Raw genomic sequence first — 14,542 nt, 5'->3', positions numbered from 1 at the left:
TCTTAAGACTATTCCTTCTCTATGTGCAGAGAGAAGGGAGACGATATGAATATTCTGGTACAATAGAATGTACCAGAACAGGGAAGAAGAATGTAGGAGGATAAGCAAAGGGGCCGATGAAGCAGCATTGTCTTTATGTTTTTAAGACTAGTCATTCCTACAGTAATGGAGTGAAACTGGTATGCTGGCTAGCTCGGGTCCTGGTGTTGGGGATATTATTTTGCGGAGTAGAGAAAAAAGTTGACTTACTTCTCGGAGATGATCAGTTTTGGAGAGAGACACAAAGGGACCCGAGAGGTCATGAATTCAGTTCAGTAAGCATTTACCGAATGTAGTTCACTAAGCATTAACCCACTTCTCTGCTTCCTGTTGCGGCAGAGGGAATGTCTGTCCACATTTTAAATAGTGCTTTTGAGCTTCGTTGTGCACAGCATTCAACTGGAGAGCTTGTCAAATGAGGACTCGGGGAATTTGGAGTCTGCATCTTAACAAAGGTCCACACAATCCTGGCGTGGGTGGGGTAGACGACATTTCGAGAAACACAGACCACTGCCTCCTACTGCATTTGCCCCTGGTCCACAGCGATGGGGCCCACTTGATGTCTTACACCGTTTTGCTAGCACTGAATTCCCACTTCCTCTGAGTCAAAAGAGTGAGTATTGGTTATAGTTGTGGAAAAATGTGCATGTTTACTGTGACATTTTCAAGATGAGGATGGCTCTTTAAATATTCCAAACTTTGAGAAGTAAACTCTGTAAGAGTGTGTGTGTTTGTGTTCGCGGGCATGCATGCAATGATGGGAGGGTGAGTGGGAACCAGTGACATTACGAGCTATTTTCATAGGAAGCCAGCATCAAATAAAATCAAGCATTTAGTTTTTGCTTACGCTGACATAATGGTGTCCGGGATTTTTTTTTCAAGTGTTCATTTATTTATTCATGAGAAAGAGAGAGAAGCAGAGACATAGGCAGAGGGAAAAGCAGACTTCCTGCAGGGAGTCTGATGTGGGACCCCCGGGATCACAACCTGAGCCAAAGGCAGATGCTCACCCACTGAGCCACCCAGGTGCCCTGGGATTTTTTTTTTTTTAAAGAAGGTTACCATTAGTATAAGGTCAAGTTTGGTTGGACTTTCCAGGTATGTCCATTTTTGTCTTTGTCCAGTAGGGTATACTCAGTATTTATAGTTTTTGTAGCCACTAGTGGCTTGTAGCTGATTTCCCACCCCTCCTATCCTTACCTATACTCTGAAACTCCACCCAATAAATTTAAGGGCCATTCAGTTTTGTGATGATTCCATTCTAGCAATAGGGTGCCAGAATTGATTCTGTCCCTTGGATGTCCTTCATGACATATTATTGAGACTATTGAAGGTTGGGATGAAAATATTCAATGACAAGAGAGGATAGATTATATTCAATAAAAGGGGGCCTGGGTAGTTTCACCTCACATGATAGGCTCACGGTGACATGTGAAGGGAGCCTGCCCTGTCCTCATTAGCCAGTCATGTCTTTGTCCAGGGAGAAAAGGAATAGAGTTAGTCATGGACTGGAACAAGTCTGTTGGTTTTTGCTTTCACCTTGAATTTCAGAAGCAAATATATATCAAGGTTGTCTATAGAATATCCCCAAATGTGTCATATTTCCCTCAAAGAAACTTAGTTGAAGGATATTGAGAGGCCGTACTATAGTTTACGTATGTACCTTAAGAAAAGTTCCATCTAGGGGTACTTGGGTGGTTCAGTCAGTTAAGTGTTTGCCTTTGGCTCGGGTCATGATCCTGGGGTTCCAGGATCGAGCTCCAAACTGGGCTCCTTGCTCAGTGAGGGGACTCTGCTTCTCCCTTCCCTCTGCTCCTCCCTCTGCTCATGCTTTGTCTCTCTCTTGTTCACTCTCTCAAATAAACAAATAAAATCTTTAAAAAAAAAAAAAGTTCCATCTAGCCTGTAGTGTCCTTCAGCTGAGTGCTCATGTTCAATAATTTTCTGTAGTAAAAGAATCATTTCAAGTGCTCCAAAAAGATATGTTCTCCTTGACCCCCGAGGATGCTAAATGCTCCTATTGTTCAGATGGCTGCTCGGCTCTTGCCATGGCGTCACTAATGCCAATATGTGGTCTCTTAAGTGGAAAGCATTAATGAAGCTCTGCTACTCTTAGTGGAGACCCCAGTTGCTAATCTTTCTTCTTCCTGTATTAAAAATTCACGTGAGAGGGGTCAGGTAAAATAAGGAATGATACAGAAAGGGGGGAAAAGGAATAATATAGTAATGGCTTTTGTATTAGTCTGTGCGACTGCCATAGGAGAATATCACAAACAGGGTAGCTTAACAGAAATGTATTTCCTTACGGTTCTGGAGGCTAGATGCTCAAGATTAAGGTACTTCCAGTGATAGTTTCTGAGAAGTCCTCCTTTCCTTGCTGGTAGATGGCCACCTTCTTACCACTGTGTCCTTACACGGCCTCCTGTCTTTGTGCATATGGAGAAAGAGAGACAGATGAACAGAGAGAGAGAGAGAGAGGAGAGAAGGAGAAAGAGAGATATCTGATATTTCTTCCTCTTTTTGTAAGGTCACTAATCCTACAGAATTAGGCCCCACCCTTATGACTTCATTTACCCTTGATTACTTCCACAAATACTTATGTGCAAGATTATCTTAATATATTTATATATAACATGTCTTTCTACCTACAGAGAAATACTGCTACATATATATACTGAAACTTCAAGTTACTTCTCCCATCATCCACCAAATGGAATACAAAAGCGTCAATACGTATTTTAAGGCTTCTCATCAAACTATAGCCATTTTCTGGGACTTACTCTAGCCAGACTCCTGGTTTGTTAGTTCCATTCATCTGTTTTTCACTTAGCAGGCTTTCTTCTTTTCCAAATGACAGAAGCATGCCTCCCCCGTCTTTCCCTTAAGCCTTGTCCTCACTTTCCTCCTAAAATCTATTTAAAAGGTATTTTTTTTTTGTGAGAGGAAGAAAGAGGGAGGGGGGTAGAAATGGAGGTGGTGACCTCCCTGCCCTTCCTCCTTCCTTTCAATTCAGCACCTTGTGAGCGCTCTTCATTTGCATTAGTCAGATTTGTCCTTTTGGGGTGTTCTTAGATATCTATTTGCACTTCGTCAAAGCACAGAGACTAAGGCTGAAGCTAGAAGATATCAAACAGCTCATCAATTGAGTACAAATGGAACTAGTCAAGCCCTTTACTTAGCAGAATCAACTGTCTGCTGACAGAATGACTTCTGCTTGCATCGCTTCCTTTGGATCCTCCTACAAGACAGAGTATCACTACAGTTCATATTCATTAGGTACCCGTCGAAGAATGTTGACACAGGCTATGTCTGTTCCATAGAAAACTATACAGTTGACAGGCACCTGGGTGGTTCAGTTGATTAAGTGACTCTTGATTTTGGCTCAGGTCATGATCTCAGAGTTGTGAGATGGAGCCCCACGTTGGGGTCCTCCCTTGGCGCAGAGTCTACTGGAGATTCTCTTCTCTCCCTCTCCCTCTGCCCCTTCCCCTGCTCATGCACTCACCCTCTTTTTTTTTTCTAAAACCAATAAATAAGGTATTTTTTTAAAGAACTAAATGGTTGAAAAGTAAAATTTTAGATCTATATAATGTCAAACAACTGAATTTTTTTATAACGAAAAAGACATGTTTTGAATTTGCAGGCTTGATTGAATTCCTGATATGAAATGACCACTTGAACTGTTTTGTAGGGAGGAAGTAGAGAAAGAATTGTTTTTAATTTCAGAATATTTGCAGTATGTAAATATGTATGTGTACTTATTTCCATGTGAAGAAATACAGATATTCACTGTTCACATGCATTCTATACACAATGAGATATTTTTATTGGTCTTGTGAAATAAAAGAATTTCTAAATTTCAGTTTAGAGTATCTTCTATAATCAATATCTCTCTGACAAAATTATTACCAAGAGTTTGCTCATACCGACATACATATAGAGTAAATATTATATGAATCCAGTCACAGTAAGCAACAACAGCAACAAAAATAGTATAGGATAGAACAAATTTTCAGGACTTTCTCACATCAGAACTTTATAGAAGGACCAATTACCATCGCAATTTCTTCTTTGCAATCAACCAAGGAATAGCTGATTGCTTCTTTTGAGTGCCCAAAATTGTGTATCCTGATGGGATATGTAGGTTTGGTCAGGGTGATTTACCACCCTCTGTAAAGTCAAACCAAACAGAGCAGCTGATACACAAGCTCCTTTCACTGTGTAGCAAACAAAATGAACAAGGCTACATTCAGTGTGGTCCCTACCACCAATTGCCTGGGGCCGGTTAGCAAGAAGGAGCAACAAGATCTCCTGGCTTTAATGATGTTTCTGCTGATACCATTTGAAACAGCGTTTTATTCAAGTGTGCTCTGGGAAATACTTGTCAAGTGAGATGCTCCACCAGAGAAAGATTCTGTGGTCAAGCAACTTTGAGAAATACTGACTACTTGTCTCCCTCTAGAACATTCTTAATGTACCTCAGCCTATTACAGACACTGCAAAGCCTCAGAGTAAAGCAACCTATTGAACTTTACTTAAAACAATATTTTCTCAACATAGGTTAAGTATTAAACATTTTTCCCATAACATTCCTTTGGGAAGTGTTGGTTTACAGAATTTTAGTTTGGTCTTGAACTAAGCAAATTGATCTAACTGTTCAATGATAGAACAATTTCCAGGGGAATTTTCCTTTTTGTCGTTAATTAATATAATGGAAACCACAAAGCTGTTCAAAAATTCTAAGAGAAAGCAATTATGACAAAGAGCCCATATGATTCCTCAAAAGAATAAAGGCAATAAATGACACTATACTGGATTTCTAGTACTGCTTTATTTCTTTTTACTGCTATCAAGCTGGGTTTTCAGCTGATTCAAACCCTGTGCTGCACCCGCTGACCCAGTGGGATCACCACAGACTATTTCATATGAATTTACTAGTGTAAAGTAGTGGAGAGTCTCCACTGTATATATTTACACACCATGCTACTACACTGAAAAGAAATGCAAGCTGTAGTATATCTAAGTAATGACCCTTTGGACTCTCTTATTTTGTGTCTTTTGGGTTGTGCTTACTGCCAATACATCTTAGAGATGATATTTCCCTGTAAAAATGTGTGTGTGTGTGTGTGTGTGTGTGAATCTCTGATAGCAATGCCATTTGAGAAATACAAGAAAAGCCAATGCATCACACCAGTAGTCCTTTCCCAACCTGTATTTTACCAGTGCTTTGTTGTACCAAGAAATTATGGGATGAGTAAGTATTTGTCCTGTCCTTTGCTTTCTTCTAAGTAGTATGTTTTCTTGGCTTTACTGTCATCTTGAGCCTTCTTTTGGAGGGCAGAAGAATGCTTAGGTCATGTTTAGTTTTTATAGCCTCATTTAGTGGAAATGGATCCTTTGGGCCCAGTCTATGCCCATTGCCTAAATTTAAAGTTCCTTTTCTTGCAGGTGGCTTAATTTATATTTGTTGATGGCACAATGAATGCAAATAACCACACGGGTGACCTTTAGGAGGCTGTAAGAGCCAAACCAGTTATGTGAGTGACTTGAATTCAGAAAGGGGTTTTGATATATTTTCGGCATTTCTATAAATACTTTTTTCTTGAGGAAGGAAACTGTTTAATCACTCAGCAGGTATTTGGGAAAGATACAGAGAGCTAATCTGTGGCAATGGTTAGGAGCTTCAACGCTGTACCACTAGATGAGTGATAGAGTAGGAGATCTGAGCAGAATTATGGAACTACCAGACTGGATCATCTATTCAGCCCATCTTATCACATTCCTTTATTTGCTGCCAGGTCTGTAACTATATGTAAAATGAGGATATAATTAAGACTGAGTCATGACCTAATACGATGTGATATAGGAGAGAAAGAAATTGTTTTTTCGTGATCTGAAAGCTCTTCTGTCCAAGAATCTGTGCAAAATGGTGCTTTGGGCTGCAGCTAATGATGGAATCAGGTAGATGAAATACCAAATCTTTAACCACAGGATAGCACTCTGTATGTTTACAAAACATCTACTGGGTGATTAAAAAGTTCTATCTCTCTAAAAAAAAAAAAAAAAAAAAAGGTATTTGTAGAAATGCTAATAATGAAAGAAACCCCTTGTCTGGAGGCAACCATACAGAAGCTACTTAATCCTAAAAGTTTTGCTCTATTTGATGACACTAATTACCTAAATTGACGTGTTTGAAACTAATGAAACTTACTTCCAATATAAACACCTCCAATTTATTTTTAAAAATATTTTATTTATTTATTCATGAGAGACCCAGAGGGAGAGAGAGAGACAGGCAGAGGGAGAAGCAAGTTCCATGCAGGGAGCCTGATGTGGGATTCGATCCTGAGACTCCAGGATCACGCCCTGAGCCAAAGGCAGGTGCTAAACCGCTGAGCCACCCAGGGATCCCCAACACCTCCAATCTAAAAATGGATTTTGAAATAGGAGGAAAATGACTTCTTTGCACAATCAGAAGAAAAAGGGAAAAGGGAAGATGACAAACTTTTCACTCGTGGTTTGTGGTATCAAAATCTGTGAGATTCATAGCCTATTCATCCCTCCTCTTCCCATAAGAGAGGTCACCCCTCAACCCACGGCTAAGTCCTAATTTACTATTTGAGGATCAGTCTTGACTTTTAAGCTAGAGCTTGGCCCAACACCTTGGAACCCAGTATTGCCACTGGAGTCACTCTGATCACTGGACTCCTGAAGACTGATGTTCTAATGTATCCTGCCGTAACCAGTTTTCTGTCTCAGTAACCCACCTTTACTTCGTCTTATAGAATGAATGCTTTTGACTTTTTGACAGTTTGGAAGCTAGAATCTGATTTCCGGAGTCTGTCCTACTTGTCTAACTTTTGGACCGGCACATCAACTTTCTCTGTACTCCCCAACACCAGCCACCTAGGGGATTGGATCATCTCCTGATGGTGGTCTTCCCATAAGCTGCTTTGCTTGCAAGGTGACTCAATTAATTTAACCTATCTAGGGTGCCTGTGTGGCTCAGTCGATTAAATGCCTTCAGCTCAGGTCATGATCCCAGGGTCCTGGGATCGAACCCACATCAGACTCTAATCAGCAGGGAGCCTGCTTCTTCCTCTCCCACTCCCTCTGCTTGTTCTCTCTCTCTCTCTCTCTCTCTCTCTCTCTGTCAAATAAGTTTTAAAAATCTTAAAAATAATTTAACCTATCTAGCTGTATTCTGTGACATAGCAGGTGCCTGATCTGCGAAGAAATTTTAAAAAAAGGAATCTATAATATCCTAGTCTTCTTAGAAGATAAACTCTTCATTAGAAAATTGCCAAATTAATAAGAATTTTAGAATTTTGTTGACTTCTTAGGAGCATTTGTGTTTTTTTGAAAGGACTTTAGCATGGCTTCAGTATTTATGGGAAGTAGGGGCATTTAAATTGTTCAAAGATAATAAAGAATGAAAAATTTTAGCTGGCTTCCTCTGGTGACTCACTGGTTGGAAACCGAAAAAGAAAACTATTATTGAAGGAGGTAAAATCTCATATGATGAAATCTATAAGAAACAACTTTGAAACAAACGACAGCAGAAAGTATACATTATATTGGACACAAAAAAAATGAACATTGAAACTTGATTGGGTTGTCTGACTTATAATAAAACAGCAAAAAAAGAAAAGACACACAAATTGCAAAGTAAGGAGTACAATTCTTTGCAGACAATATGATTTTATTTTTTTTAAGATTTTATTTATTTACTCATGAGACAGAGAGAGAGAGAGAGAGAGAGAGGCAGAGACACAGGCAGAGGGAGAAGCAGGCTCCATGCAGGGAGCCCATGTGGTACTGGATCCCTGGTCTCCAGGATCACACCCTGGGCTGAAGGGGGCGCTAAACCGCTGAGCCACCTGGGCTGCCCACAATATGATTTTCTATGCAGAAAATGCCAAATTATCTATAAAAAGAATCTAGAACCAATAAGTTACTCCAGCAAAGTTGCAGGATACAAAGTTAATGTGCAAAATCAATTATATTTCTGTATACAAACAAACTAAAATTGAGACAAGAATATTTAAAATAGCTTCAAAAAAAGGAATGCTCAGGTGCAAACCTAATAAAGTATAGAGAGGGTTGCTAAGCTAAGAATATGAAAAACTAATAAAAGAAATTAAAGAAAACCTAAATAAATGTAAAGACATTTCATGTTCATGGGTTTGAAGACTCAGTATGGGAAAGAAATTAATTCTCCCCAAATTGATCTGTAGGTTTAATGTCATTCTTATCAAAATACCAGTAGAGTTCTTTGTGAATAGAAACAACTTGCTTCTAAAATTATATGGAAAGAAAGAGGTATAGGAAAGAATGTAGACTAGCAAAAGGTATTCTGAAAAATAAGAGTAAAGTTGGAAGAATCACACCTCCTGATGATTAGAATTACCATATAGCTACAGAAATCAAGACAGCGGGGGTATTGACAGAGTGATAGACACAGAGATCAATGGAAGAGATCAAGAATCCAGAAACAGATCCACACAAATAAGACCAGTTTTCGACAAAGATGCAAAGCCAATGTAGGGGAGAAAACATACTCCTTTCAACAAATGGCATTAGAATAATCAGACATGTATCAACAAACCAATAAGCCACAACCAAACCCTCACACCTTGTACGGAAATGAACTCAAAATACATCACAGATTTAACTGTAAAATTATAAAACTTCTTGGAGAAAATCTCGGTGCCCTGGGGTTAGGCAAAAGCTGCTACTCGTGATAGTGAAGGCATGAGCACACCCCCAAAATTGAGTTTCATCAAAATAAAAAAACTTGTTATGCTGAAGACATTATTAAGAGAATTAAAAGACAGACTGGAAGGAAATAGCTGATTTCTACATTAAACCAGGGTAAAGGAGAATACTAGAGGGGGAAAGAAGAGAATCAAAAGTGTTACCAGAAAGGGGAAGAGCTGCAGAGAAAGACTCCAGAAAGTTTCATACAAGAAAGTCACAATATGGTAGATAAGGAAACATGTTCATTAAGTAACATTCACAGGATGTGGCTTTTTCAGGATATTGTTACTATTTAAAGTGATTATTTTTCCCAAGCTAATTAAACAACTTCTGTGGTTCTTGTTGCATAAATAGATTAAAATAGAAAGTCCTGCACTGGTTATTCTAATATATAGAGTGAAGTAAGAAGACCATCTGACTAGGAATTGGAAAATATGGGTTCGAGTCTCAGCTTCTCCTAAGAAAGTACACTATCTTCTCTCTGACATGCAATCATATTTAAATGGGAATAGTAATCTCTCTTTGTCTGTGTCACAGAATTTTTTATGAATACCAAAGAGATAAAAATGTGAATTTTGAAAAGTGTAAATCACTATATACATAAGGTATTATTATCATATTTAACTGATGCAAATGTAGAACTCCAAAGGAGTATTAATTCTATTTGAATACATTTCATTGTGAAAAGACAGGACTTTACTTTATGTGAACATTCAAGGTGTTTGTGCTTTTGATTATCTCCTTTCAATCTAGCGCAAGGATAATAATTTTCTTATTCTTTTGCTTAAAGTCTGTTTGTCCTCCCGTCCTCTCATACTCTACCACCATGCCCCCAAATCTCCTCTCTGAAAGTAGTTAAAACTCCAAAATGGGAGATAACGTCTGTAATAAAAAAAAAAAAAGATAATCTTTCTCCCCTACACCCCTCCCCATCAAAAATGTAATTGTGACTTATAGGATTATGCCCAGAGAGTGCAGAAATATTTGTATTAACATGCAAATACAAGCTGTAGGTGAGATTGCCTTTAAGCACATGGAGACCTGATTTATTTTTTAAAAATCTTTTGCATTTGGAAATAGTTACAGGCTCAAAAGCAGTTGCAAAACAGTAAAGAGAGATCCCAGGTACCAATCACTTTGCTTCCTCCCAATGGAAACATCATAAATAACCTTAGCACATTAAGGAAACCAAGAAAGAACACTGGCACAATCAACCAGACTTCAAAAGGAAAGCTGAAGATACAAGTTTGAGGAGAGTCAGGGAATTAAAGGGAATTTTTAGAAAGGGCAAGAATAATTGGAAGGAGTGGGAATGTGGTTACAAGAGAGAAGACACTTCACAGGCCAGACGTGCGTGCCCGGGGAGGGTTGGGGGTGGTGGTGGTATTTGAGGTGGGGTCCAGAGAAACATGTCTCCTTTGGTTTCTCGGTGACTTCAGATGATGGAAGAGCCATTGTTAAATTTATGCTAGAGGTTTTAATGAAGAGCAAGAAGAAAGAAGAATGGTTAAAATATATGCAGTCACATGAGAGTATCTAAAATGGAACTGAATCACGTTGAGATTTTTCTACCCATAGCTTGTCTAATTCTCCCAGCGTCCAGGCAACCCACACCAGGAATAAATTCCATAGATGGGAAGGATGGTATTGCAGAGCAAGGAGGTGTCCAGGGAGAGGGAGAGGGAGAATCATAATATGAAGAGCCCAGCCTTGGAAGGAGAAAATCCTAATCCTTTTGGCAAGTGGTGAAGTAAACATTTTCTGCTTGGCAGGGGCCTTATTTCCTTATAACTTCAATGAGAATTCTTAAAGCAGCCCAGATCAAATTCTGTTGCGACAGATTAGATTCAACCAGAATGTTGGAAAAACAAAAACACTTTCCATATTCCAGGATGATGAAGATAATTTGAGTTTCACTTTTTTTAAAAATTTATTTTATTTAGTCTGGACAGAACCATTTATTCAATTCGGAAATAATTTCAAAACTCCTCCACTCTCCTTAGAATCATTCCACATGAGAGTCACACAAAGAGAGAAAAGTCTAATTTTTATGTCTTTGAAGCACTTTACTTGATCTTTGCATTTTGACCTTGTTGATATTTTCAGAAGCCATGTGGAGAATTGCGGAGTTAGTCAATAATATAATCCAATCATCGATAAGATACAAACTTCTTGTTTATTAATACATGATTAAAAATGTATATGATAAAAAGATATCGACTATAGCCCAGTGTGTGGATGACAAGAACAATTATGGTTCAGACTCCTAATCACCGTGTGAGCTGTGCACCCCAGCAAAAGTCAATAGTCTGTTTAAAAGTCACAACGCATCCTTTTTGCTTCTTCTTCTTTTTTTTTTTTTATTTAAAGTCCAGTGGTGAGATTTATTATCTTTTATATCTGCATTTACTCTTTTAACTTTAATTCACTAAAGAAACATTTTATGGCACCACCACCACCCTGGGTGTGGCCCCACATTAAGCGCTGGTGTAAGGGCAAAACAATCCTTCCTATATGGGGTCAGACTTATTGGGTCCTATCTAAATGTCTGAACTGGAACAAAGCATAGGAGACCTGGGGTGTCAATGTTGTACCATCCTCATTTGAAGATCACTCATCCCTGAGCATGAGCTCTGGGTACTGATACTGTGTGCGTCCCTCTGCTTTCTTCTCAGAGAAACACATTTTCCAGAGGCTGTGCAGATTGGAGGGTTGCTCTACGACCAGGGAACACCAGCTCCACAGCTGCTTCTTTGGCCGAATTAACTCACTGATTTGCCCAGACAATTATAGTTTTATAGGAAATACAACTAGGCTTTTATAAATATATATATATATAATTTATATTCCAGCAAATCTGAAATAGTTAAGCAGAGAACTTTCAGAAAGACAGTTGTAGCCAAACAGGATGATTACTGTTTATATCGGACATAGGGAAGAATCTGTATTTCCTCAATCTCAAGATGAAAGAACAGTGGAGAAGGCCTTTTTTTTTTTTTTTTTTTTTTTTTGTCCCAATCTGGAAACCATTCTTCCCAGGAGATTATAAACTGGCTTCCCAATGTCCAGCCTCTGCCCCTACAAAACAGAACACAGGTAGGAGAGACGGGAGGCAGAGTTACAATGCCTCACAGGCCAGAATCACTTGCCAGTGCTAATGCTGGTGGGACAGACCCCCTGCAGGGCCCACTGAAGGAAAGCCATCCTCTTAAATGCTGACTTTGAACAGATCTGCAAAGTGGCTGTAGTTTAGCAACACAGGTGATAAAGGCCCTCCGGAGTAAAGTCTGAACTTTGGAGAACTAACACTAAAACTAGAGAGCCTGGGCATTCTTCACAATTATTATTAAAACCCCTTTTACAAGGAAATGATTCTGATCCATGACAGTTGTCCCTACAAGAAGAGAAAGACGAAGGAAAAAAAAGAATATAAAGGCATTTCCTAAAGCCAACCAATGGATGAGAGTTTCAAACTTCATGTAATAACTAGAAAACAAATGTGGAAGTTAATATTCTCCCTTGTGCCATTTGTAATTCCTTACAGTATCTGTTTTTGCTGTTACACCCATAATATAGATTCAGGCATTCTCGAATAATTCTTTTATAGCCTCTACAAAGTTCTTGCTTCAGTTCAAATGAAAGCACACAAAAAGATAAAGGCGTCACTGGAAAAGGTCAGCCAGCTGCCTGCCAAGGGACCTCCTGAGGTAGTGTTTGTAGCTCCTGGGGAACACACGGAGTTCGGCATAGGGCTCTGAAATTCAGAAACTTGATGTTGATGCTATGTCAAGACTGTCCACTTCCAAGGGTTAGACTCATACCATTACAACTAACGGATGACTGATGTATAAAACCAGACAGCGCTTTGAAGTGTGGATTTAGAACCAAACAAGCTAGTATTTGAATGCTGTCTCTGCCATATACTTAGCTGTCTGACTTACACAAGGCTTTTTTATTTTCCTGCCAGCAAAGTGGATATAACAACTTGCTTTAAAGATTTTTCTTTAAGATTATTTGGGAAATGTGTGTAAACTGCCTGGACATACAGTAAGCACTTAATAAATGGTGGGTATAGAAATACGAATTTACAAGGAATAGTGATATAACTGTTCTGGGATCCAAGTCTGGGGCACAGCTGTCCAATTTCTGGACCATTAATCCTCTCTTACTTGATTCCTTATTTTAATCAGAAGGAGTATCCTCAGAAAAGATACCAAAAAAAAAAAAAAAGGGTCAAGCTTGTTCATACTAAATTAAAAATCACATCCATTCTAGTCTTTGAAGGTATTCCTGTGCTTTGGAGTCTTGGGTGCTTCCCTAACTTGGCACATTTATAGGGGACTCCTCAGTAGACACTCTCAGGGCTTAATCACGTTGTCACATATTACTCTCAGCCATTAACCTTATTTGCTTTATTTCTAAATTATTCAGGAGGATATCACCCCTGACCTTCAAGCCCTGCCCACTGTCTCTAGCTAAACATGCTTGCTATATATGCTTGCAGATGGCTATCTGGCCTAGATGCACCCCTCTGGACAGTAAAACTTATTTTTGTCATAAATAGAATCGACTGACCAGATAAATAGCCCCAGATGACCGCCTTATATAAAAGTTTTCCCTTACCTACTGTGCTTCAGAAATATTTTTAGAAAACACTAGATGTTGTTTTCCCATGCATGGGTATATACGCAAATCTGTTCAAAAAAAAAAAAAGAGATAGAAAGAAAAAAGAAAAAAGAAAAGAAACTGAATTGAACATACAAATTTTAATGCAGACTGGCAGGTGTCCCAAGAGTAGAGCACCTCTCAACATCTCATCAGTAAAACAGGGACACTGGAGCCTGCCCCATAGGGTTGCGTGAGATTTAACTGGGAAAGTACATCTAAAGCGCTAGCACAGTGTCTGGCACAGAGTGAGTGCTCAGTAAATGTTAGGGTAGGTGGCAGCGGTGGGGGCCATGATGATGAAGAAAAATTAATATTATCCTTTCACCCGACTAAGCTAATTCATGTTTCCCAGTTGTATAGTATATTGTGTTCCATTTAATACAGTACTAAGTACTTCAAAATACGTTTGTTGTCTGTCTTGGAAACATTTCTTGGGGGGTGAATCCATTGCACTAATTCATGCTATTCCCAGGGCTATCCCCTCATCATTAGTGGTTAGAAACCGAAATATTTATAGAAAGATTTTGCAAAGCAGCAAGACCTAGAGGCTAAGAGCTAGGGTATGCTAGTAACATCTTATTAAAATCAAAACTATTGATTGATTTTTTTTTGTTACAAATTAATAAACTTTATTCTATGGAGCATTTTTAGCTTCACAGCAACATGGGGCAAAAAGTATAGAGTTACCATGCCCCACTGCCCCTACACATGTGCAGCCTCCCTCACTATCAAATCCTGTCCCAGAGTGGTCCCTCTGTTACAAATGACACATCATTATCACCCAACATCCATAGTTTACGTTCTTTTTTTTTTTTTTTTTTCCTTTTTCTTAAGGAATCCTTTCATGTTGGAAGCCCAGATTCCCCAACATATGCACTAGTGGTTGGCTCTGGGACGTAGGTCACCAGAGTCTGGAAGTTCATCACTTGAACTTGACTAGCCATTAGTATCCGTATTGCCCAAGGCCAGGGAGCTCCCAAGCTGGCCCAAAAGGCAGTGGTTAGGGAAGAGGAAGGTCTTGAGGACTGGTAAGAATGGGACCAACTGCCCTTTCTCACAGACAGAACTTTAGGGT

Source organism: Canis lupus, chromosome 38, assembly GCF_011100685.1.
Source record: "Canis lupus familiaris isolate Mischka breed German Shepherd chromosome 38, alternate assembly UU_Cfam_GSD_1.0, whole genome shotgun sequence".
Taxonomy (NCBI): Eukaryota; Metazoa; Chordata; class Mammalia; order Carnivora; family Canidae; genus Canis; species Canis lupus.
Note: the sequence above shows the minus strand (reverse complement) of the source record.